This window comes from Chiloscyllium plagiosum, unplaced genomic scaffold (assembly GCF_037043375.1).
Source record: "Chiloscyllium plagiosum isolate Xiang-an unplaced genomic scaffold, Cpla_swu_hap1 HiC_scaffold_45, whole genome shotgun sequence".
In the NCBI taxonomy this organism is placed as follows: Eukaryota; Metazoa; Chordata; class Chondrichthyes; order Orectolobiformes; family Hemiscylliidae; genus Chiloscyllium; species Chiloscyllium plagiosum.
The window spans coordinates 44,721,606-44,746,484 of NW_028270183.1; the positions used below are offsets into that span (position 1 = coordinate 44,721,606).

At 44.6% G+C, this 24,879-nt stretch overlaps 10 non-coding genes across 10 annotated transcripts; all 10 read right to left on the reverse strand.

Moving 5' to 3' along the window:
• Window positions 1-1,973: 1,973 nt before the first annotated feature.
• trnai-aau (transfer RNA isoleucine (anticodon AAU)) lies at window positions 1,974-2,047 on the reverse strand. The gene has a single exon. It is a non-coding gene; the product is annotated as a tRNA-Ile (tRNA).
• A 2,209-nt stretch (window positions 2,048-4,256) lies between these two features.
• Window positions 4,257-4,330, reverse strand: trnai-aau (transfer RNA isoleucine (anticodon AAU)). The gene has a single exon. It is a non-coding gene; the product is annotated as a tRNA-Ile (tRNA).
• A 2,209-nt stretch (window positions 4,331-6,539) lies between these two features.
• Window positions 6,540-6,613, reverse strand: trnai-aau (transfer RNA isoleucine (anticodon AAU)). The gene has a single exon. It is a non-coding gene; the product is annotated as a tRNA-Ile (tRNA).
• A 4,492-nt stretch (window positions 6,614-11,105) lies between these two features.
• On the reverse strand, window positions 11,106-11,179 carry trnai-aau (transfer RNA isoleucine (anticodon AAU)). The gene has a single exon. It is a non-coding gene; the product is annotated as a tRNA-Ile (tRNA).
• Window positions 11,180-13,388: 2,209 nt separating this feature from the next.
• Window positions 13,389-13,462, reverse strand: trnai-aau (transfer RNA isoleucine (anticodon AAU)). Its single transcript has one exon. It is a non-coding gene; the product is annotated as a tRNA-Ile (tRNA).
• A 2,209-nt stretch (window positions 13,463-15,671) lies between these two features.
• On the reverse strand, window positions 15,672-15,745 carry trnai-aau (transfer RNA isoleucine (anticodon AAU)). The gene has a single exon. It is a non-coding gene; the product is annotated as a tRNA-Ile (tRNA).
• Window positions 15,746-17,954: 2,209 nt separating this feature from the next.
• trnai-aau (transfer RNA isoleucine (anticodon AAU)) lies at window positions 17,955-18,028 on the reverse strand. The gene has a single exon. It is a non-coding gene; the product is annotated as a tRNA-Ile (tRNA).
• Window positions 18,029-20,237: 2,209 nt separating this feature from the next.
• Window positions 20,238-20,311, reverse strand: trnai-aau (transfer RNA isoleucine (anticodon AAU)). Its single transcript has one exon. It is a non-coding gene; the product is annotated as a tRNA-Ile (tRNA).
• Window positions 20,312-22,521: 2,210 nt separating this feature from the next.
• Window positions 22,522-22,595, reverse strand: trnai-aau (transfer RNA isoleucine (anticodon AAU)). The gene has a single exon. It is a non-coding gene; the product is annotated as a tRNA-Ile (tRNA).
• A 2,210-nt stretch (window positions 22,596-24,805) lies between these two features.
• Window positions 24,806-24,879, reverse strand: trnai-aau (transfer RNA isoleucine (anticodon AAU)). Its single transcript has one exon. It is a non-coding gene; the product is annotated as a tRNA-Ile (tRNA).

A 24,879-nucleotide genomic window follows, 5' to 3' on the forward strand; every position in this document is an offset into this window, starting at 1 on the left:
TGCCACCAGCTCAGCTGCAGCTTGTCATGTTGAAAAATATCGTCTGTCGAAACGTCCCTTCAACGATCGCTCACTGTTCTTCTGGATACTCACAGACTTTTGGAGTCAGCGTGATGTGCTGCTGATAAACTGCTGCGAACCTTATGCCAAATGCATTTGAATTGAAATCTAACAGTGGGATTTTTTCTGCTCCCGAACGACGCAGTTGCTTTGGTGTCAGCAACAGCTCAGACGCCAATTGCACGTTTTGCTCAATCACTCATGTTGCTAATTCAATCTTCGTTTGACAGCATATTTAGAAAGTTATCACGCCTTCCTGCAGCGGTCGTCAGTGACAGATCAGATGCTGAGATGATTGCTTCAGACAGCATGCTACATCCTCCATTTGAAAATGGAAAAGGTGCAAACGGTTGCAGGCTGAACACACACTCACTATATTGCCTGGCGTGTCAGAGGCTGGGAGCGGAGCTTATGGAGGCTTTTCAATCATGAGGGGCATGAATCGGGTAAATAGACAAGTTTCTTTCGCTCAGGTGTGGCAGTGCAGAACTAGAGGGTATAAATCAGGTGTGGGAGTACGAGAATTGGAAAGGCAGTGATGGGCAATGGCTGTGCGCAGAGGGTGGTGCGTTTCTGGAACAAGTTGCCAGACGAGCTGGTGATGGATGGTAAAATTCCAATACTTTTAAGGAATCTGGACGTGTATTTGAATAGGCAGGGTTTAGAGAGACATGGGTCAAATGCATGCAGTCGCGGCTGGATCAATTGAAGATATCTGTTCGGAATGGACGAGTTCGACCGAAGACTGTGTTTTCAGTGCTGTCCATATCTAATGAGCTCTATGATAGTGCAGGTGAAATGATAAAAAAGATAAATAAAATCAATGAAGTAAAATTGTCTCAAGTTGTTGAATTCAAACAACTTCAGGTAATTTTATTTCAATTATTTTATTTATCTTTTTTATTTGTGTTTTTTTCATTGTTCTGTAACTCTTATTTCTTGATTGTCTCTCTTTCTCTCGCTCCCCACTCTCTCAATATCTTTTTCCTTTCCTCTTCCCACTTTGCTACCCTTCTCCCCTGTTTTCCATTTTGTCTCTGCTTCACCCATCCCCCACATATTTTGTCACATAGCACTGGCTACAGCCTGCGTCATTCACGGCTCCTAATCTCCCTTAGATCTCTCCATGCACTCTCATTATCACCTTTGCATCTGAAGCCCTGACTCACCATCTCTCAGCCTGGTGTAAACAGCTCCCTAATTCTACCCCTTTTTTATCTTTAACAAAGGATCAGTTCGACTCGAAACGTCAGCTCTTTTCTCTCCTTGCAGATGGTGCCAGACGTGCTGAGACTTTCCAGCATTTTCTCTTTTGGTTTCAGATTCCAGCATCCGCAGTAATTTTATTTTATTAATGGCTCTATGATATTGCTGGTGTCATGATAACTCCAGCTTCTATGCATGAGAGGTGAGCAAGCGAATGAATTCCTTTTGGAAGTCGCGTGACAAGTATTAACAGAGATCAAGGAAAATAACATGAACGAATCTTTGATTTGAATTGAAGCCTGAACTCTGGTTCTGCTCCGAGACTGTGCCAGGTCTGATTAATACTGCATATATTTCATGATTTGCATTTGTTTGTGAAAACAATTGAGACTGATTGATTTGCTGCAGACAACATCCAGCAGTCATCATGGGTACGGCGATCAAGTCGTGCGTCTAGCCCTGTCAAATGTTTTATTGCGCAGGTGAGGCTTCCTGTTTCGTGGTTTGGTGGAGCACGTTGTTTGGAAAAATAGCAACGCAGCTGAGATCCGGCATGGGACCAGCGGGTTGATGTTCCATGACAGCGATGGTCGCCTTTCGAATGAGCACACATCTCAACCGACCATGTGACAAGTTCTTGCAGACGGTGAAAGTAAAAGCCACGGCGAACACTGACACAGCCCTGCAAACGACGGAAGCGCCTCTCGTGGTCAGTGCGGGGATTGAACCCACGACCTTGGCGTTATTAGCACCACGCTCTAACCAGCTGAGCTAACCGACCAACACAGCACAGGCAGCGAAAGTAAATGCCTATATTGCCGGTGCTCACAACCACGGCGGCTGTTCATTTTCTGCTTCATGTCGATCGCACGATAGTCTGAAGTATTTCCTTTCGTTGCAAAGCTTTTCAACGAAAAAAAAGCATTTACTTTTCCGAACGCGCATACTCGACTTAACCATTTGCTCTGATATTCAAAATGAAGCACAATGTCCGGACGCGTGCAATTTCAATCGCAATGCCACCAGCTCAGCTGCAGCTTGTCATGTTGAAAAATATCGTCTGTCGAAACGTCCCTTCAACGATCGCTCACTGTTCTTCTGGATACTCACAGACTTTTGGAGTCAGCGTGATGTGCTGCTGATAAACTGCTGCGAACCTTATGCCAAATGCATTTGAATTGAAATCTAACAGTGGGATTTTTTCTGCTCCCGAACGACGCAGTTGCTTTGGTGTCAGCAACAGCTCAGACGCCAATTGCACGTTTTGCTCAATCACTCATGTTGCTAATTCAATCTTCGTTTGACAGCATATTTAGAAAGTTATCACGCCTTCCTGCAGCGGTCGTCAGTGACAGATCAGATGCTGAGATGATTGCTTCAGACAGCATGCTACATCCTCCATTTGAAAATGGAAAAGGTGCAAACGGTTGCAGGCTGAACACACACTCACTATATTGCCTGGCGTGTCAGAGGCTGGGAGCGGAGCTTATGGAGGCTTTTCAATCATGAGGGGCATGAATCGGGTAAATAGACAAGTTTCTTTCGCTCAGGTGTGGCAGTGCAGAACTAGAGGGTATAAATCAGGTGTGGGAGTACGAGAATTGGAAAGGCAGTGATGGGCAATGGCTGTGCGCAGAGGGTGGTGCGTTTCTGGAACAAGTTGCCAGACGAGCTGGTGATGGATGGTAAAATTCCAATACTTTTAAGGAATCTGGACGTGTATTTGAATAGGCAGGGTTTAGAGAGACATGGGTCAAATGCATGCAGTCGCGGCTGGATCAATTGAAGATATCTGTTCGGAATGGACGAGTTCGACCGAAGACTGTGTTTTCAGTGCTGTCCATATCTAATGAGCTCTATGATAGTGCAGGTGAAATGATAAAAAAGATAAATAAAATCAATGAAGTAAAATTGTCTCAAGTTGTTGAATTCAAACAACTTCAGGTAATTTTATTTCAATTATTTTATTTATCTTTTTTATTTGTGTTTTTTTCATTGTTCTGTAACTCTTATTTCTTGATTGTCTCTCTTTCTCTCGCTCCCCACTCTCTCAATATCTTTTTCCTTTCCTCTTCCCACTTTGCTACCCTTCTCCCCTGTTTTCCATTTTGTCTCTGCTTCACCCATCCCCCACATATTTTGTCACATAGCACTGGCTACAGCCTGCGTCATTCACGGCTCCTAATCTCCCTTAGATCTCTCCATGCACTCTCATTATCACCTTTGCATCTGGAGCCCTGACTCACCATCTCTCAGCCTGGTGTAAACAGCTCCCTAATTCTACCCCTTTTTTATCTTTAACAAAGGATCAGTTCGACTCGAAACGTCAGCTCTTTTCTCTCCTTGCAGATGGTGCCAGACGTGCTGAGACTTTCCAGCATTTTCTCTTTTGGTTTCAGATTCCAGCATCCGCAGTAATTTTATTTTATTAATGGCTCTATGATATTGCTGGTGTCATGATAACTCCAGCTTCTATGCATGAGAGGTGAGCAAGCGAATGAATTCCTTTTGGAAGTCGCGTGACAAGTATTAACAGAGATCAAGGAAAATAACATGAACGAATCTTTGATTTGAATTGAAGCCTGAACTCTGGTTCTGCTCCGAGACTGTGCCAGGTCTGATTAATACTGCATATATTTCATGATTTGCATTTGTTTGTGAAAACAATTGAGACTGATTGATTTGCTGCAGACAACATCCAGCAGTCATCATGGGTACGGCGATCAAGTCGTGCGTCTAGCCCTGTCAAATGTTTTATTGCGCAGGTGAGGCTTCCTGTTTCGTGGTTTGGTGGAGCACGTTGTTTGGAAAAATAGCAACGCAGCTGAGATCCGGCATGGGACCAGCGGGTTGATGTTCCATGACAGCGATGGTCGCCTTTCGAATGAGCACACATCTCAACCGACCATGTGACAAGTTCTTGCAGACGGTGAAAGTAAAAGCCACGGCGAACACTGACACAGCCCTGCAAACGACGGAAGCGCCTCTCGTGGTCAGTGCGGGGATTGAACCCACGACCTTGGCGTTATTAGCACCACGCTCTAACCAGCTGAGCTAACCGACCAACACAGCACAGGCAGCGAAAGTAAATGCCTATATTGCCGGTGCTCACAACCACGGCGGCTGTTCATTTTCTGCTTCATGTCGATCGCACGATAGTCTGAAGTATTTCCTTTCGTTGCAAAGCTTTTCAACGAAAAAAAAGCATTTACTTTTCCGAACGCGCATACTCGACTTAACCATTTGCTCTGATATTCAAAATGAAGCACAATGTCCGGACGCGTGCAATTTCAATCGCAATGCCACCAGCTCAGCTGCAGCTTGTCATGTTGAAAAATATCGTCTGTCGAAACGTCCCTTCAACGATCGCTCACTGTTCTTCTGGATACTCACAGACTTTTGGAGTCAGCGTGATGTGCTGCTGATAAACTGCTGCGAACCTTATGCCAAATGCATTTGAATTGAAATCTAACAGTGGGATTTTTTCTGCTCCCGAACGACGCAGTTGCTTTGGTGTCAGCAACAGCTCAGACGCCAATTGCACGTTTTGCTCAATCACTCATGTTGCTAATTCAATCTTCGTTTGACAGCATATTTAGAAAGTTATCACGCCTTCCTGCAGCGGTCGTCAGTGACAGATCAGATGCTGAGATGATTGCTTCAGACAGCATGCTACATCCTCCATTTGAAAATGGAAAAGGTGCAAACGGTTGCAGGCTGAACACACACTCACTATATTGCCTGGCGTGTCAGAGGCTGGGAGCGGAGCTTATGGAGGCTTTTCAATCATGAGGGGCATGAATCGGGTAAATAGACAAGTTTCTTTCGCTCAGGTGTGGCAGTGCAGAACTAGAGGGTATAAATCAGGTGTGGGAGTACGAGAATTGGAAAGGCAGTGATGGGCAATGGCTGTGCGCAGAGGGTGGTGCGTTTCTGGAACAAGTTGCCAGACGAGCTGGTGATGGATGGTAAAATTCCAATACTTTTAAGGAATCTGGACGTGTATTTGAATAGGCAGGGTTTAGAGAGACATGGGTCAAATGCATGCAATCGCGGCTGGATCAATTGAAGATATCTGTTCGGAATGGACGAGTTCGACCGAAGACTGTGTTTTCAGTGCTGTCCATATCTAATGAGCTCTGTGATAGTGCAGGTGAAATGATAAAAAAGATAAATAAAATCAATGAAGTAAAATTGTCTCAAGTTGTTGAATTCAAACAACTTCAGGTAATTTTATTTCAATTATTTTATTTATCTTTCTTATTTGTGTTTTTTTCATTGTTCTGTAACTCTTATTTCTTGATTGTCTCTCTTTCTCTCGCTCCCCACTCTCTCAATATCTTTTTCCTTTCCTCTTCCCACTTTGCTCCCCTTCTCCCCTGTTTTCCATTTTGTCTCTGCTTCACCCATCCCCCACATATTTTGTCACATAGCACTGGCTACAGCCTGCGTCATTCACGGCTCCTAATCTCCCTTAGATCTCTCCATGCACTCTCATTATCACCTTTGCATCTGGAGCACTGACTCACCATCTCTCAGCCTGGTGTAAACAGCTCCCTAATTCTACCCCTTTTTTATCTTTAACAAAGGATCAGTTCGACTCGAAACGTCAGCTCTTTTCTCTCCTTGCAGATGGTGCCAGACGTGCTGAGACTTTCCAGCATTTTCTCTTTTGGTTTCAGATTCCAGCATCCGCAGTAATTTTATTTTATTAATGGCTCTATGATATTGCTGGTGTCATGATAACTCCAGCTTCTATGCATGAGAGGTGAGCAAGCGAATGAATTCCTTTTGGAAGTCGCGTGACAAGTATTAACAGAGATCAAGGAAAATAACATGAACGAATCTTTGATTTGAATTGAAGCCTGAACTCTGGTTCTGCTCCGAGACTGTGCCAGGTCTGATTAATACTGCATATATTTCATGATTTGCATTTGTTTGTGAAAACAATTGAGACTGATTGATTTGCTGCAGACAACATCCAGCAGTCATCATGGGTACGGCGATCAAGTCGTGCGTCTAGCCCTGTCAAATGTTTTATTGCGCAGGTGAGGCTTCCTGTTTCGTGGTTTGGTGGAGCACGTTGTTTGGAAAAATAGCAACGCAGCTGAGATCCGGCATGGGACCAGCGGGTTGATGTTCCATGACAGCGATGGTCGCCTTTCGAATGAGCACACATCTCAACCGACCATGTGACAAGTTCTTGCAGACGGTGAAAGTAAAAGCCACGGCGAACACTGACACAGCCCTGCAAACGACGGAAGCGCCTCTTGTGGTCAGTGCGGGGATTGAACCCACGACCTTGGCGTTATTAGCACCACGCTCTAACCAGCTGAGCTAACCGACCAACACAGCACAGGCAGCGAAAGTAAATGCCTATATTGCCGGTGCTCACAACCACGGCGGCTGTTCATTTTCTGCTTCATGTCGATCGCACGATAGTCTGAAGTATTTCCTTTCGTTGCAAAGCTTTTCAACGAAAAAAAAGCATTTACTTTTCCGAACGCGCATACTCGACTTAACCATTTGCTCTGATATTCAAAATGAAGCACAATGTCCGGACGCGTGCAATTTCAATCGCAATGCCACCAGCTCAGCTGCAGCTTGTCATGTTGAAAAATATCGTCTGTCGAAACGTCCCTTCAACGATCGCTCACTGTTCTTCTGGATACTCACAGACTTTTGGAGTCAGCGTGATGTGCTGCTGATAAACTGCTGCGAACCTTATGCCAAATGCATTTGAATTGAAATCTAACAGTGGGATTTTTTCTGCTCCCGAACGACGCAGTTGCTTTGGTGTCAGCAACAGCTCAGACGCCAATTGCACGTTTTGCTCAATCACTCATGTTGCTAATTCAATCTTCGTTTGACAGCATATTTAGAAAGTTATCACGCCTTCCTGCAGCGGTCGTCAGTGACAGATCAGATGCTGAGATGATTGCTTCAGACAGCATGCTACATCCTCCATTTGAAAATGGAAAAGGTGCAAACGGTTGCAGGCTGAACACACACTCACTATATTGCCTGGCGTGTCAGAGGCTGGGAGCGGAGCTTATGGATGCTTTTCAATCATGAGGGGCATGAATCGGGTAAATAGACAAGTTTCTTTCGCTCAGGTGTGGCAGTGCAGAACTAGAGGGTATAAATCAGGTGTGGGAGTACGAGAATTGGAAAGGCAGTGATGGGCAATGGCTGTGCGCAGAGGGTGGTGCGTTTCTGGAACAAGTTGCCAGACGAGCTGGTGATGGATGGTAAAATTCCAATACTTTTAAGGAATCTGGACGTGTATTTGAATAGGCAGGGTTTAGAGAGACATGGGTCAAATGCATGCAATCGCGGCTGGATCAATTGAAGATATCTGTTCGGAATGGACGAGTTCGACCGAAGACTGTGTTTTCAGTGCTGTCCATATCTAATGAGCTCTATGATAGTGCAGGTGAAATGATAAAAAAGATAAATAAAATCAATGAAGTAAAATTGTCTCAAGTTGTTGAATTCAAACAACTTCAGGTAATTTTATTTCAATTATTTTATTTATCTTTTTTATTTGTGTTTTTTTCATTGTTCTGTAACTCTTATTTCTTGATTGTCTCTCTTTCTCTCGCTCCCCACTCTCTCAATATCTTTTTCCTTTCCTCTTCCCACTTTGCTACCCTTCTCCCCTGTTTTCCATTTTGTCTCTGCTTCACCCATCCCCCACATATTTTGTCACATAGCACTGGCTACAGCCTGCGTCATTCACGGCTCCTAATCTCCCTTAGATCTCTCCATGCACTCTCATTATCACCTTTGCATCTGAAGCCCTGACTCCCCATCTCTCAGCCTGGTGTAAACAGCTCCCTAATTCTACCCCTTTTTTATCTTTAACAAAGGATCAGTTCGACTCGAAACGTCAGCTCTTTTCTCTCCTTGCAGATGGTGCCAGACGTGCTGAGACTTTCCAGCATTTTCTCTTTTGGTTTCAGATTCCAGCATCCGCAGTAATTTTATTTTATTAATGGCTCTATGATATTGCTGGTGTCATGATAACTCCAGCTTCTATGCATGAGAGGTGAGCAAGCGAATGAATTCCTTTTGGAAGTCGCGTGACAAGTATTAACAGAGATCAAGGAAAATAACATGAACGAATCTTTGATTTGAATTGAAGCCTGAACTCTGGTTCTGCTCCGAGACTGTGCCAGGTCTGATTAATACTGCATATATTTCATGATTTGCATTTGTTTGTGAAAACAATTGAGACTAATTGATTTGCTGCAGACAACATCCAGCAGTCATCATGGGTACGGCGATCAAGTCGTGCGTCTAGCCCTGTCAAATGTTTTATTGCGCAGGTGAGGCTTCCTGTTTCGTGGTTTGGTGGAGCACGTTGTTTGGAAAAATAGCAACGCAGCTGAGATCCGGCATGGGACCAGCGGGTTGATGTTCCATGACAGCGATGGTCGCCTTTCGAATGAGCACACATCTCAACCGACCATGTGACAAGTTCTTGCAGACGGTGAAAGTAAAAGCCACGGCGAACACTGACACAGCCCTGCAAACGACGGAAGCGCCTCTCGTGGTCAGTGCGGGGATTGAACCCACGACCTTGGCGTTATTAGCACCACGCTCTAAACAGCTGAGCTAACCGACCAACACACCACAGGCAGCGAAAGTAAATGCCTATATTGCTGGTGCTCACAACCACGGCGGCTGTTCATTTTCTGCTTCATGTCGATCGCACGATAGTCTGAAGTATTTCCTTTCGTTGCAAAGTTTTTCAACGAAAAAAAAGCATTTACTTTTCCGAACGCGCATACTCGACTTAACCATTTGCTCTGATATTCAAAATGAAGCACAATGTCCGGACGCGTGCAATTTCAATCGCAATGCCACCAGCTCAGCTGCAGCTTGTCATGTTGAAAAATATCGTCTGTCGAAACGTCCCTTCAACGATCGCTCACTGTTCTTCTGGATACTCACAGACTTTTGGAGTCAGCGTTATGTGCTGCTGATAAACTGCTGCGAACCTTATGCCAAATGCATTTGAATTGAAATCTAACAGTGGGATTTTTTCTGCTCCCGAACGACGCAGTTGCTTTGGTGTCAGCAACAGCTCAGACGCCAATTGCACGTTTTGCTCAATCACTCATGTTGCTAATTCAATCTTCGTTTGACAGCATATTTAGAAAGTTATCACGCCTTCCTGCAGCGGTCGTCAGTGACAGATCAGATGCTGAGATGATTGCTTCAGACAGCATGCTACATCCTCCATTTGAAAATGGAAAAGGTGCAAACGGTTGCAGGCTGAACACACACTCACTATATTGCCTGGCGTGTCAGAGGCTGGGAGCGGAGCTTATGGAGGCTTTTCAATCATGAGGGGCATGAATCGGGTAAATAGACAAGTTTCTTTCGCTCAGGTGTGGCAGTGCAGAACTAGAGGGTATAAATCAGGTGTGGGAGTACGAGAATTGGAAAGGCAGTGATGGGCAATGGCTGTGCGCAGAGGGTGGTGCGTTTCTGGAACAAGTTGCCAGACGAGCTGGTGATGGATGGTAAAATTCCAATACTTTTAAGGAATCTGGACGTGTATTTGAATAGGCAGGGTTTAGAGAGACATGGGTCAAATGCATGCAATCGCGGCTGGATCAATTGAAGATATCTGTTCGGAATGGACGAGTTCGACCGAAGACTGTGTTTTCATTGCTGTCCATATCTAATGAGCTCTATGATAGTGCAGGTGAAATGATAAAAAAGATAAATAAAATCAATGAAGTAAAATTGTCTCAAGTTGTTGAATTCAAACAACTTCAGGTAATTTTATTTCAATTATTTTATTTATCTTTTTTATTTGTGTTTTTTTCATTGTTCTGTAACTCTTATTTCTTGATTGTCTCTCTTTCTCTCGCTCCCCACTCTCTCAATATCTTTTTCCTTTCCTCTTCCCACTTTGCTACCCTTCTCCCCTGTTTTCCATTTTGTCTCTGCTTCACCCATCCCCCACATATTTTGTCACATAGCACTGGCTACAGCCTGCGTCATTCACGGCTCCTAATCTCCCTTAGATCTCTCCATGCACTCTCATTATCACCTTTGCATCTGGAGCCCTGACTCACCATCTCTCAGGCTGGTGTAAACAGCTCCCTAATTCTACCCCTTTTTTATCTTTAACAAAGGATCAGTTCGACTCGAAACGTCAGCTCTTTTCTCTCCTTGCAGATGGTGCCAGACGTGCTGAGACTTTCCAGCATTTTCTCTTTTGGTTTCAGATTCCAGCATCCGCAGTAATTTTATTTTATTAATGGCTCTATGATATTGCTGGTGTCATGATAACTCCAGCTTCTATGCATGAGAGGTGAGCAAGCGAATGAATTCCTTTTGGAAGTCGCGTGACAAGTATTAACAGAGATCAAGGAAAATAACATGAACGAATCTTTGATTTGAATTGAAGCCTGAACTCTGGTTCTGCTCCGAGACTGTGCCAGGTCTGATTAATACTGCATATATTTCATGATTTGCATTTGTTTGTGAAAACAATTGAGACTGATTGATTTGCTGCAGACAACATCCAGCAGTCATCATGGGTACGGCGATCAAGTCGTGCGTCTAGCCCTGTCAAATGTTTTATTGCGCAGGTGAGGCTTCCTGTTTCGTGGTTTGGTGGAGCACGTTGTTTGGAAAAATAGCAACGCAGCTGAGATCCGGCATGGGACCAGCGGGTTGATGTTCCATGACAGCGATGGTCGCCTTTCGAATGAGCACACATCTCAACCGACCATGTGACAAGTTCTTGCAGACGGTGAAAGTAAAAGCCACGGCGAACACTGACACAGCCCTGCAAACGACGGAGGCGCCTCTCGTGGTCAGTGCGGGGATTGAACCCACGACCTTGGCGTTATTAGCACCACGCTCTAACCAGCTGAGCTAACCGACCAACACAGCACAGGCAGCGAAAGTAAATGCCTATATTGCCGGTGCTCACAACCACGGCGGCTGTTCATTTTCTGCTTCATGTCGATCGCACGATAGTCTGAAGTATTTCCTTTCGTTGCAAAGCTTTTCAACGAAAAAAAAGCATTTACTTTTCCGAACGCGCATACTCGACTTAACCATTTGCTCTGATATTCAAAATGAAGCACAATGTCCGGACGCGTGCAATTTCAATCGCAATGCCACCAGCTCAGCTGCAGCTTGTCATGTTGAAAAATATCGTCTGTCGAAACGTCCCTTCAACGATCGCTCACTGTTCTTCTGGATACTCACAGACTTTTGGAGTCAGCGTTATGTGCTGCTGATAAACTGCTGCGAACCTTATGCCAAATGCATTTGAATTGAAATCTGACAGTGGGATTTTTTCTGCTCCCGAACGACGCAGTTGCTTTGGTGTCAGCAACAGCTCAGACGCCAATTGCACGTTTTGCTCAATCACTCATGTTGCTAATTCAATCTTCGTTTGACAGCATATTTAGAAAGTTATCACGCCTTCCTGCAGCGGTCGTCAGTGACAGATCAGATGCTGAGATGATTGCTTCAGACAGCATGCTACATCCTCCATTTGAAAATGGAAAAGGTGCAAACGGTTGCAGGCTGAACACACACTCACTATATTGCCTGGCGTGTCAGAGGCTGGGAGCGGAGCTTATGGAGGCTTTTCAATCATGAGGGGCATGAATCGGGTAAATAGACAAGTTTCTTTCGCTCAGGTGTGGCAGTGCAGAACTAGAGGGTATAAATCAGGTGTGGGAGTACGAGAATTGGAAAGGCAGTGATGGGCAATGGCTGTGCGCAGAGGGTGGTGCGTTTCTGGAACAAGTTGCCAGACGAGCTGGTGATGGATGGTAAAATTCCAATACTTTTAAGGAATCTGGACGTGTATTTGAATAGGCAGGGTTTAGAGAGACATGGGTCAAATGCATGCAATCGCGGCTGGATCAATTGAAGATATCTGTTCGGAATGGACGAGTTCGACCGAAGACTGTGTTTTCAGTGCTGTCCATATCTAATGAGCTCTATGATAGTGCAGGTGAAATGATAAAAAAGATAAATAAGATCAATGAAGTAAAATTGTCTCAAGTTGTTGAATTCAAACAACTTCAGGTAATTTTATTTCAATTATTTTATTTATCTTTTTTATTTGTGTTTTTTTCATTGTTCTGTAACTCTTATTTCTTGATTGTCTCTCTTTCTCTCGCTCCCCACTCTCTCAATATCTTTTTCCTTTCCTCTTCCCACTTTGCTACCCTTCTCCCCTGTTTTCCATTTTGTCTCTGCTTCACCCATCCCCCACATATTTTGTCACATAGCACTGGCTACAGCCTGCGTCATTCACGGCTCCTAATCTCCCTTAGATCTCTCCATGCACTCTCATTATCACCTTTGCATCTGGAGCCCTGACTCACCATCTCTCAGCCTGGTGTAAACAGCTCCCTAATTCTCCCCCTTTTTTATCTTTAACAAAGGATCAGTTCGACTCGAAACGTCAGCTCTTTTCTCTCCTTGCAGATGGTGCCAGACGTGCTGAGACTTTCCAGCATTTTCTCTTTTGGTTTCAGATTCCAGCATCCGCAGTAATTTTATTTTATTAATGGCTCTATGATATTGCTGGTGTCATGATAACTCCAGCTTCTATGCATGAGAGGTGAGCAAGCGAATGAATTCCTTTTGGAAGTCGCGTGACAAGTATTAACAGAGATCAAGGAAAATAACATGAACGAATCTTTGATTTGAATTGAAGCCTGAACTCTGGTTCTGCTCCGAGACTGTGCCAGGTCTGATTAATACTGCATATATTTCATGATTTGCATTTGTTTGTGAAAACAATTGAGACTGATTGATTTGCTGCAGACAACATCCAGCAGTCATCATGGGTACGGCGATCAAGTCGTGCGTCTAGCCCTGTCAAATGTTTTATTGCGCAGGTGAGGCTTCCTGTTTCGTGGTTTGGTGGAGCACGTTGTTTGGAAAAATAGCAACGCAGCTGAGATCCGGCATGGGACCAGCGGGTTGATGTTCCATGACAGCGATGGTCGCCTTTCGAATGAGCACACATCTCAACCGACCATGTGACAAGTTCTTGCAGACGGTGAAAGTAAAAGCCACGGCGAACACTGACACAGCCCTGCAAACGACGGAAGCGCCTCTCGTGGTCAGTGCGGGGATTGAACCCACGACCTTGGCGTTATTAGCACCACGCTCTAACCAGCTGAGCTAACCGACCAACACAGCACAGACAGCGAAAGTAAATGCCTATATTGCCGGTGCTCACAACCACGGCGGCTGTTCATTTTCTGCTTCATGTCGATCGCACGATAGTCTGAAGTATTTCCTTTCGTTGCAAAGCTTTTCAACGAAAAAAAAGCATTTACTTTTCCGAACGCGCATACTCGACTTAACCATTTGCTCTGATATTCAAAATGAAGCACAATGTCCGGACGCGTGCAATTTCAATCGCAATGCCACCAGCTCAGCTGCAGCTTGTCATGTTGAAAAATATCGTCTGTCGAAACGTCCCTTCAACGATCGCTCACTGTTCTTCTGGATACTCACAGACTTTTGGAGTCAGCGTTATGTGCTGCTGATAAACTGCTGCGAACCTTATGCCAAATGCATTTGAATTGAAATCTAACAGTGGGATTTTTTCTGCTCCCGAACGACGCAGTTGCTTTGGTGTCAGCAACAGCTCAGACGCCAATTGCACGTTTTGCTCAATCACTCATGTTGCTAATTCAATATTCGTTTGACAGCATATTTAGAAAGTTATCACGCCTTCCTGCAGCGGTCGTCAGTGACAGATCAGATGCTGAGATGATTGCTTCAGACAGCATGCTACATCCTCCATTTGAAAATGGAAAAGGTGCAAACGGTTGCAGGCTGAACACACACTCACTATATTGCCTGGCGTGTCAGAGGCTGGGAGCGGAGCTTATGGAGGCTTTTCAATCATGAGGGGCATGAATCGGGTAAATAGACAAGTTTCTTTCGCTCAGGTGTGGCAGTGCAGAACTAGAGGGTATAAATCAGGTGTGGGAGTACGAGAATTGGAAAGGCAGTGATGGGCAATGGCTGTGCGCAGAGGGTGGTGCGTTTCTGGAACAAGTTGCCAGACGAGCTGGTGATGGATGGTAAAATTCCAATACTTTTAAGGAATCTGGACGTGTATTTGAATAGGCAGGGTTTAGAGAGACATGGGTCAAATGCATGCAATCGCGGCTGGATCAATTGAAGATATCTGTTCGGAATGGACGAGTTCGACCGAAGACTGTGTTTTCAGTGCTGTCCATATCTAATGAGCTCTATGATAGTGCAGGTGAAATGATAAAAAAGATAAATAAAATCAATGAAGTAAAATTGTCTCAAGTTGTTGAATTCAAACAACTTCAGGTAATTTTATTTCAATTATTTTATTTATCTTTTTTATTTGTGTTTTTTTCATTGTTCTGTAACTCTTATTTCTTGATTGTCTCTCTTTCTCTCGCTCCCCACTCTCTCAATATCTTTTTCCTTTCCTCTTCCCACTTTGCTACCCTTCTCCCCTGTTTTCCATTTTGTCTCTGCTTCACCCATCCCCCACATATTTTGTCACATAGCACTGGCTACAGCCTGCGTCATTCACGGCTCCTAATCTCCCTTAGATCTCTCCATGCACTCTCATTATCACCTTTGCATCTGGAGCCCTGACTCACCATCTCTCAGCCTGGTGTAAACAGCTCCCTAATTCTACCCCTTTTTTATCTTTAACAAAGGATCAGTTCGACTCGAAACGTCAGCTCTTTTCTCTCCTTGCAGATGGTGCCAGACGTGCTGAGACTTTCCAGCATTTTCTCTTTTGGTTTCAGATTCCAGCATCCGCAGTAATTTTATTTTATTAATGGCTCTATGATATTGCTGGTGTCATGATAACTCCAGCTTCTATGCATGAGAGGTGAGCAAGCGAATGAATTCCTTTTGGAAGTCGCGTGACAAGTATTAACAGAGATCAAGGAAAATAACATGAACGAATCTTTGATTTGAATTGAAGCCTGAACTCTGGTTCTGCTCCGAGACTGTGCCAGGTCTGATTAATACTGCATATATTTCATGATTTGCATTTGTTTGTGAAAACAATTGAGACTGATTGATTTGCTGCAGACAACATCCAGCAGTCATCATGGGTACGGCGATCAAGTCGTGCGTCTAGCCCTGTCAAATGTTTTATTGCGCAGGTGAGGCTTCCTGTTTCGTGGTTTGGTGGAGCACGTTGTTTGGAAAAATAGCAACGCAGCTGAGATCCGGCATGGGACCAGCGGGTTGATGTTCCATGACAGCGATGGTCGCCTTTCGAATGAGCACACATCTCAACCGACCATGTGACAAGTTCTTGCAGACGGTGAAAGTCAAAGCCACGGCGAACACTGACACAGCCCTGCAAACGACGGAAGCGCCTCTCGTGGTCAGTGCGGGGATTGAACCCACGACCTTGGCGTTATTAGCACCACGCTCTAACCAGCTGAGCTAACCGACCAACACAGCACAGGCAGCGAAAGTAAATGCCTATATTGCCGGTGCTCACAACCACGGCGGCTGTTCATTTTCTGCTTCATGTCGATCGCACGATAGTCTGAAGTATTTCCTTTCGTTGCAAAGCTTTTCAACGAAAAAAAAGCATTTACTTTTCCGAACGCGCATACTCGACTTAACCATTTGCTCTGATATTCAAAATGAAGCACAATGTCCGGACGCGTGCAATTTCAATCGCAATGCCACCAGCTCAGCTGCAGCTTGTCATGTTGAAAAATATCGTCTGTCGAAACGTCCCTTCAACGATCGCTCACTGTTCTTCTGGATACTCACAGACTTTTGGAGTCAGCGTGATGTGCTGCTGATAAACTGCTGCGAACCTTATGCCAAATGCATTTGAATTGAAATCTGACAGTGGGATTTTTTCTGCTCCCGAACGACGCAGTTGCTTTGGTGTCAGCAACAGCTCAGACGCCAATTGCATGTTTTGCTCAATCACTCATGTTGCTAATTCAATCTTCGTTTGACAGCATATTTAGAAAGTTATCACGCCTTCCTGCAGCGGTCGTCAGTGACAGATCAGATGCTGAGATGATTGCTTCAGACAGCATGCTACATCCTCCATTTGAAAATGGAAAAGGTGCAAACGGTTGCAGGCTGAACACACACTCACTATATTGCCTGGCGTGTCAGAGGCTGGGAGCGGAGCTTATGGAGGCTTTTCAATCATGAGGGGCATGAATCGGGTAAATAGACAAGTTTCTTTCGCTCAGGTGTGGCAGTGCAGAACTAGAGGGTATAAATCAGGTGTGGGAGTACGAGAATTGGAAAGGCAGTGATGGGCAATGGCTGTGCGCAGAGGGTGGTGCGTTTCTGGAACAAGTTGCCAGACGAGCTGGTGATGGATGGTAAAATTCCAATACTTTTAAGGAATCTGGACGTGTATTTGAATAGGCAGGGTTTAGAGAGACATGGGTCAAATGCATGCAATCGCGGCTGGATCAATTGAAGATATCTGTTCGGAATGGACGAGTTCGACCGAAGACTGTGTTTTCAGTGCTGTCCATATCTAATGAGCTCTATGATAGTGCAGGTGAAATGATAAAAAAGATAAATAAGATCAATGAAGTAAAATTGTCTCAAGTTGTTGAATTCAAACAACTTCAGGTAATTTTATTTCAATTATTTTATTTATCTTTTTTATTTGTGTTTTTTTCATTGTTCTGTAACTCTTATTTCTTGATTGTCTCTCTTTCTCTCGCTCCCCACTCTCTCAATATCTTTTTCCTTTCCTCTTCCCACTTTGCTACCCTTCTCCCCTGTTTTCCATTTTGTCTCTGCTTCACCCATCCCCCACATATTTTGTCACATAGCACTGGCTACAGCCTGCGTCATTCACGGCTCCTAATCTCCCTTAGATCTCTCCATGCACTCTCATTATCACCTTTGCATCTGGAGCCCTGACTCACCATCTCTCAGCCTGGTGTAAACAGCTCCCTAATTCTCCCCCTTTTTTATCTTTAACAAAGGATCAGTTCGACTCGAAACGTCAGCTCTTTTCTCTCCTTGCAGATGGTGCCAGACGTGCTGAGACTTTCCAGCATTTTCTCTTTTGGTTTCAGATTCCAGCATCCGCAGTAATTTTATTTTATTAATGGCTCTATGATATTGCTGGTGTCATGATAACTCCAGCTTCTATGCATGAGAGGTGAGCAAGCGAATGAATTCCTTTTGGAAGTCGCGTGACAAGTATTAACAGAGATCAAGGAAAATAACATGAACGAATCTTTGATTTGAATTGAAGCCTGAACTCTGGTTCTGCTCCGAGACTGTGCCAGGTCTGATTAATACTGCATATATTTCATGATTTGCATTTGTTTGTGAAAACAATTGAGACTGATTGATTTGCTGCAGACAACATCCAGCAGTCATCATGGGTACGGCGATCAAGTCGTGCGTCTAGCCCTGTCAAATGTTTTATTGCGCAGGTGAGGCTTCCTGTTTCGTGGTTTGGTGGAGCACGTTGTTTGGAAAAATAGCAACGCAGCTGAGATCCGGCATGGGACCAGCGGGTTGATGTTCCATGACAGCGATGGTCGCCTTTCGAATGAGCACACATCTCAACCGACCATGTGACAAGTTCTTGCAGACGGTGAAAGTCAAAGCCACGGCGAACACTGACACAGCCCTGCAAACGACGGAAGCGCCTCTCGTGGTCAGTGCGGGGATTGAACCCACGACCTTGGCGTTATTAGCACCACGCTCTAACCAGCTGAGCTAACCGACCAACACAGCACAGGCAGCGAAAGTAAATGCCTATATTGCCGGTGCTCACAACCACGGCGGCTGTTCATTTTCTGCTTCATGTCGATCGCACGATAGTCTGAAGTATTTCCTTTCGTTGCAAAGCTTTTCAACGAAAAAAAAGCATTTACTTTTCCGAACGCGCATACTCGACTTAACCATTTGCTCTGATATTCAAAATGAAGCACAATGTCCGGACGCGTGCAATTTCAATCGCAATGCCACCAGCTCAGCTGCAGCTTGTCATGTTGAAAAATATCGTCTGTCGAAACGTCCCTTCAACGATCTCTCACTGTTCTTCTGGATACTCACAGACTTTTGGAGTCAGCGTTATGTGCTGCTGATAAACTGCTGCGAACCTTATGCCAAATGCATTTGAATTGAAATCTAACAGTGGGATTTTTTCTGCTCCCGAACGACGCAGTTGCTTTGGTGTCAGCAACAGCTCAGACGCCAATTGCACGTTTTGCTCAATCACTCATGTTGCTAATTCAATCTTCGTTTGACAGCATATTTAGAAAGTTATCACGCCTTCCTGCAGCGGTCGTCAGTGACAGATCAGATGCTGAGATGATTGCTTCAGACAGCATGCTACATCCTCCATTTGAAAATGGAAAAGGTGCAAACGGTTGCAGGCTGAACACACACTCACTATATTGCCTGGCGTGTCAGAGGCTGGGAGCGGAGCTTATGGAGGCTTTTCAATCATGAGGGGCATGAATCGGGTAAATAGACAAGTTTCTTTCGCTCAGGTGTGGCAGTGCAGAACTAGAGGGTATAAAACAGGTGTGGGAGTACGAGAATTGGAAAGGCAGTGATGGGCAATGGCTGTGCGCAGAGGGTGGTGCGTTTCTGGAACAAGTTGCCAGACGAGCTGGTGATGGATGGTAAAATTCCAATACTTTTAAGGAATCTGGACGTGTATTTGAATAGGCAGGGTTTAGAGAGACATGGGTCAAATGCATGCAATCGCGGCTGGATCAATTGAAGATATCTGTTCGGAATGGACGAGTTCGACCGAAGACTGTGTTTTCAGTGCTGTCCATATCTAATGAGCTCTATGATAGTGCAGGTGAAATGATAAAAAAGATAAATAAAATCAATGAAGTAAAATTGTCTCAAGTTGTTGAATTCAAACAACTTCAGGTAATTTTATTTCAATTATTTTATTTATCTTTTTTATTTGTGTTTTTTTCATTGTTCTGTAACTCTTATTTCTTGATTGTCTCTCTTTCTCTCGCTCCCCACTCTCTCAATATCTTTTTCCTTTCCTCTTCCCACTTTGCTACCCTTCTCCCCTGTTTTCCATTTTGTCTCTGCTTCACCCATCCCCCACATATTTTGTCACATAGCACTGGCTACAGCCTGCGTCATTCACGGCTCCTAATCTCCCTTAGATCTCTCCATGCACTCTCATTATCACCTTTGCATCTGGAGCCCTGACTCACCATCTCTCAGCCTGGTGTAAACAGCTCCCTAATTCTCCCCCTTTTTTATCTTTAACAAAGGATCAGTTCGACTCGAAACGTCAGCTCTTTTCTCTCCTTGCAGATGGTGCCAGACGTGCTGAGACTTTCCAGCATTTTCTCTTTTGGTTTCAGATTCCAGCATCCGCAGTAATTTTATTTTATTAATGGCTCTATGATATTGCTGGTGTCATGATAACTCCAGCTTCTATGCATGAGAGGTGAGCAAGCGAATGAATTCCTTTTGGAAGTCGCGTGACAAGTATTAACAGAGATCAAGGAAAATAACATGAACGAATCTTTGATTTGAATTGAAGCCTGAACTCTGGTTCTGCTCCGAGACTGTGCCAGGTCTGATTAATACTGCATATATTTCATGATTTGCATTTGTTTGTGAAAACAATTGAGACTGATTGATTTGCTGCAGACAACATCCAGCAGTCATCATGGGTACGGCGATCAAGTCGTGCGTCTAGCCCTGTCAAATGTTTTATTGCGCAGGTGAGGCTTCCTGTTTCGTGGTTTGGTGGAGCACGTTGTTTGGAAAAATAGCAACGCAGCTGAGATCCGGCATGGGACCAGCGGGTTGATGTTCCATGACAGCGATGGTCGCCTTTCGAATGAGCACACATCTCAACCGACCATGTGACAAGTTCTTGCAGACGGTGAAAGTAAAAGCCACGGCGAACACTGGCACAGCCCTGCAAACGACGGAAGCGCCTCTCGTGGTCAGTGCGGGGATTGAACCCACGACCTTGGCGTTATTAGCACCACGCTCTAACCAGCTGAGCTAACCGACCAACACTGCACAGGCAGCGAAAGTAAATGCCTATATTGCCGGTGCTCACAACCACGGCGGCTGTTCATTTTCTGCTTCATGTCGATCGCACGATAGTCTGAAGTATTTCCTTTCGTTGCAAAGCTTTTCAACGAAAAAAAAGCATTTACTTTTCCGAACGCGCATACTCGACTTAACCATTTGCTCTGATATTCAAAATGAAGCACAATGTCCGGACGCGTGCAATTTCAATCGCAATGCCACCAGCTCAGCTGCAGCTTGTCATGTTGAAAAATATCGTCTGTCGAAACGTCCCTTCAACGATCGCTCACTGTTCTTCTGGATACTCACAGACTTTTGGAGTCAGTGTTATGTGCTGCTGATAAACTGCTGCGAACCTTATGCCAAATGCATTTGAATTGAAATCTAACAGTGGGATTTTTTCTGCTCCCGAACGACGCAGTTGCTTTGGTGTCAGCAACAGCTCAGACGCCAATTGCACGTTTTGCTCAATCACTCATGTTGCTAATTCAATCTTCGTTTGACAGCATATTTAGAAAGTTATCACGCCTTCCTGCAGCGGTCGTCAGTGACAGATCAGATGCTGAGATGATTGCTTCAGACAGCATGCTACATCCTCCATTTGAAAATGGAAAAGGTGCAAACGGTTGAAGGCTGAACACACACTCACTATATTGCCTGGCGTGTCAGAGGCTGGGAGCGGAGCTTATGGAGGCTTTTCAATCATGAGGGGCATGAATCGGGTAAATAGACAAGTTTCTTTCGCTCAGGTGTGGCAGTGCAGAACTAGAGGGTATAAATCAGGTGTGGGAGTACGAGAATTGGAAAGGCAGTAATGGGCAATGGCTGTGCGCAGAGGGTGGTGCGTTTCTGGAACAAGTTGCCAGACGAGCTGGTGATGGATGGTAAAATTCCAATACTTTTTAAGGAATCTGGACGTGTATTTGAATAGGCAGGGTTTAGAGAGACATGGGTCAAATGCATGCAATCGCGGCAGGATCAATTGAAGATATCTGTTCGGAATGGACGAGTTCGACCGAAGACTGTGTTTTCAGTGCTGTCCATATCTAATGAGCTCTATGATAGTGCAGGTGAAATGATAAAAAAGATAAATAAAATCAATGAAGTAAAATTGTCTCAAGTTGTTGAATTCAAACAACTTCAGGTAATTTTATTTCAATTATTTTATTTATCTTTTTTATTTGTGTTTTTGTCATTGTTCTGTAACTCTTATTTCTTGATTGTCTCTCTTTCTCTCGCTCCCCACTCTCTCAATATCTTTTTCCTTTCCTCTTCCCACTTTGCTACCCTTCTCCCCTGTTTTCCATTTTGTCTCTGCTTCACCCATCCCCCACATATTTTGTCACATAGCACTGGCTACAGCCTGCGTCATTCACGGCTCCTAATCTCCCTTAGATCTCTCCATGCACTCTCATTATCACCTTTGCATCTGGAGCCCTGACTCACCATCTCTCAGCCTGGTGTAAACAGCTCCCTAATTCTCCCCCTTTTTTATCTTTAACAAAGGATCAGTTCGACTCGAAACGTCAGCTCTTTTCTCTCCTTGCAGATGGTGCCAGACGTGCTGAGACTTTCCAGCATTTTCTCTTTTGGTTTCAGATTCCAGCATCCGCAGTAATTTTATTTTATTAATGGCTCTATGATATTGCTGGTGTCATGATAACTCCAGCTTCTATGCATGAGAGGTGAGCAAGCGAATGAATTCCTTTTGGAAGTCGCGTGACAAGTATTAACAGAGATCAAGGAAAATAACATGAACGAATCTTTGATTTGAATTGAAGCCTGAACTCTGGTTCTGCTCCGAGACTGTGCCAGGTCTGATTAATACTGCATATATTTCATGATTTGCATTTGATTGTGAAAACAATTGAGACTGATTGATTTGCTGCAGACAACATCCAGCAGTCATCATGGGTACGGCGATCAAGTCGTGCGTCTAGCCCTGTCAAATGTTTTATTGCGCAGGTGAGGCTTCCTGTTTCGTGGTTTGGTGGAGCACGTTGTTTGGAAAAATAGCAACGCAGCTGAGATCCGGCATGGGACCAGCGGGTTGATGTTCCATGACAGCGATGGTCGCCTTTCGAATGAGCACACATCTCAACCGACCATGTGACAAGTTCTTGCAGACGGTGAAAGTAAAAGCCACGGCGAACACTGGCACAGCCCTGCAAACGACGGAAGCGCCTCTCGTGGTCAGTGCGGGGATTGAACCCACGACCTTGGCGTTATTAGCACCACGCTCTAACCAGCTGAGCTAACCGACCAACACTGCACAGGCAGCGAAAGTAAATGCCTATATTGCCGGTGCTCACAACCACGGCGGCTGTTCATTTTCTGCTTCATGTCGATCGCACGATAGTCTGAAGTATTTCCTTTCGTTGCAAAGCTTTTCAACGAAAAAAAAGCATTTACTTTTCCGAACGCGCATACTCGACTTAACCATTTGCTCTGATATTCAAAATGAAGCACAATGTCCGGACGCGTGCAATTTCAATCGCAATGCCACCAGCTCAGCTGCAGCTTGTCATGTTGAAAAATATCGTCTGTCGAAACGTCCCTTCAACGATCGCTCACTGTTCTTCTGGATACTCACAGACTTTTGGAGTCAGCGTTATGTGCTGCTGATAAACTGCTGCGAACCTTATGCCAAATGCATTTGAATTGAAATCTAACAGTGGGATTTTTTCTGCTCCCGAACGACGCAGTTGCTTTGGTGTCAGCAACAGCTCAGACGCCAATTGCACGTTTTGCTCAATCACTCATGTTGCTAATTCAATCTTCGTTTGACAGCATATTTAGAAAGTTATCACGCCTTCCTGCAGCGGTCGTCAGTGACAGATCAGATGCTGAGATGATTGCTTCAGACAGCATGCTACATCCTCCATTTGAAAATGGAAAAGGTGCAAACGGTTGAAGGCTGAACACACACTCACTATATTGCCTGGCGTGTCAGAGGCTGGGAGCGGAGCTTATGGAGGCTTTTCAATCATGAGGGGCATGAATCGGGTAAATAGACAAGTTTCTTTCGCTCAGGTGTGGCAGTGCAGAACTAGAGGGTATAAATCAGGTGTGGGAGTACGAGAATTGGAAAGGCAGTAATGGGCAATGGCTGTGCGCAGAGGGTGGTGCGTTTCTGGAACAAGTTGCCAGACGAGCTGGTGATGGATGGTAAAATTCCAATACTTTTTAAGGAATCTGGACGTGTATTTGAATAGGCAGGGTTTAGAGAGACATGGGTCAAATGCATGCAATCGCGGCAGGATCAATTGAAGATATCTGTTCGGAATGGACGAGTTCGACCGAAGACTGTGTTTTCAGTGCTGTCCATATCTAATGAGCTCTATGATAGTGCAGGTGAAATGATAAAAAAGATAAATAAAATCAATGAAGTAAAATTGTCTCAAGTTGTTGAATTCAAACAACTTCAGGTAATTTTATTTCAATTATTTTATTTATCTTTTTTATTTGTGTTTTTGTCATTGTTCTGTAACTCTTATTTCTTGATTGTCTCTCTTTCTCTCGCTCCCCACTCTCTCAATATCTTTTTCCTTTCCTCTTCCCACTTTGCTACCCTTCTCCCCTGTTTTCCATTTTGTCTCTGCTTCACCCATCCCCCACATATTTTGTCACATAGCACTGGCTACAGCCTGCGTCATTCACGTCTCCTAATCTCCCTTAGATCTCTCCATGCACTCTCATTATCACCTTTGCATCTGGAGCCCTGACTCACCATCTCTCAGCCTGGTGTAAACAGCTCCCTAATTCTCCCCCTTTTTTATCTTTAACAAAGGATCAGTTCGACTCGAAACGTCAGCTCTTTTCTCTCCTTGCAGATGGTGCCAGACGTGCTGAGCATTTCCAGCATTTTCTCTTTTGGTTTCAGATTCCAGCATCCGCAGTAATTTTATTTTATTAATGGCTCTATGATATTGCTGGTGTCATGATAACTCCAGCTTCTATGCATGAGAGGTGAGCAAGCGAATGAATTCCTTTTGGAAGTCGCGTGACAAGTATTAACAGAGATCAAGGAAAATAACATGAACGAATCTTTGATTTGAATTGAAGCCTGAACTCTGGTTCTGCTCCGAGACTGTGCCAGATCTGATTAATACTGCATATATTTCATGATTTGCATTTGTTTGTGAAAACAATTGAGACTGATTGATTTGCTGCAGACAACATCCAGCAGTCATCATGGGTACGGCGATCAAGTCGTGCGTCTAGCCCTGTCAAATGTTTTATTGCGCAGGTGAGGCTTCCTGTTTCGTGGTTTGGTGGAGCACGTTGTTTGGAAAAATAGCAACGCAGCTGAGATCCGGCATGGGACCAGCGGGTTGATGTTCCATGACAGCGATGGTCGCCTTTCGAATGAGCACACATCTCAACCGACCATGTGACAAGTTCTTGCAGACGGTGAAAGTAAAAGCCACGGCGAACACTGACACAGCCCTGCTGACGACGGAAGCGCCTCTCGTGGTCAGTGCGGGGATTGAACCCACGACCTTGGCGTTATTAGCACCACGCTCTAACCAGCTGAGCTAACCGACC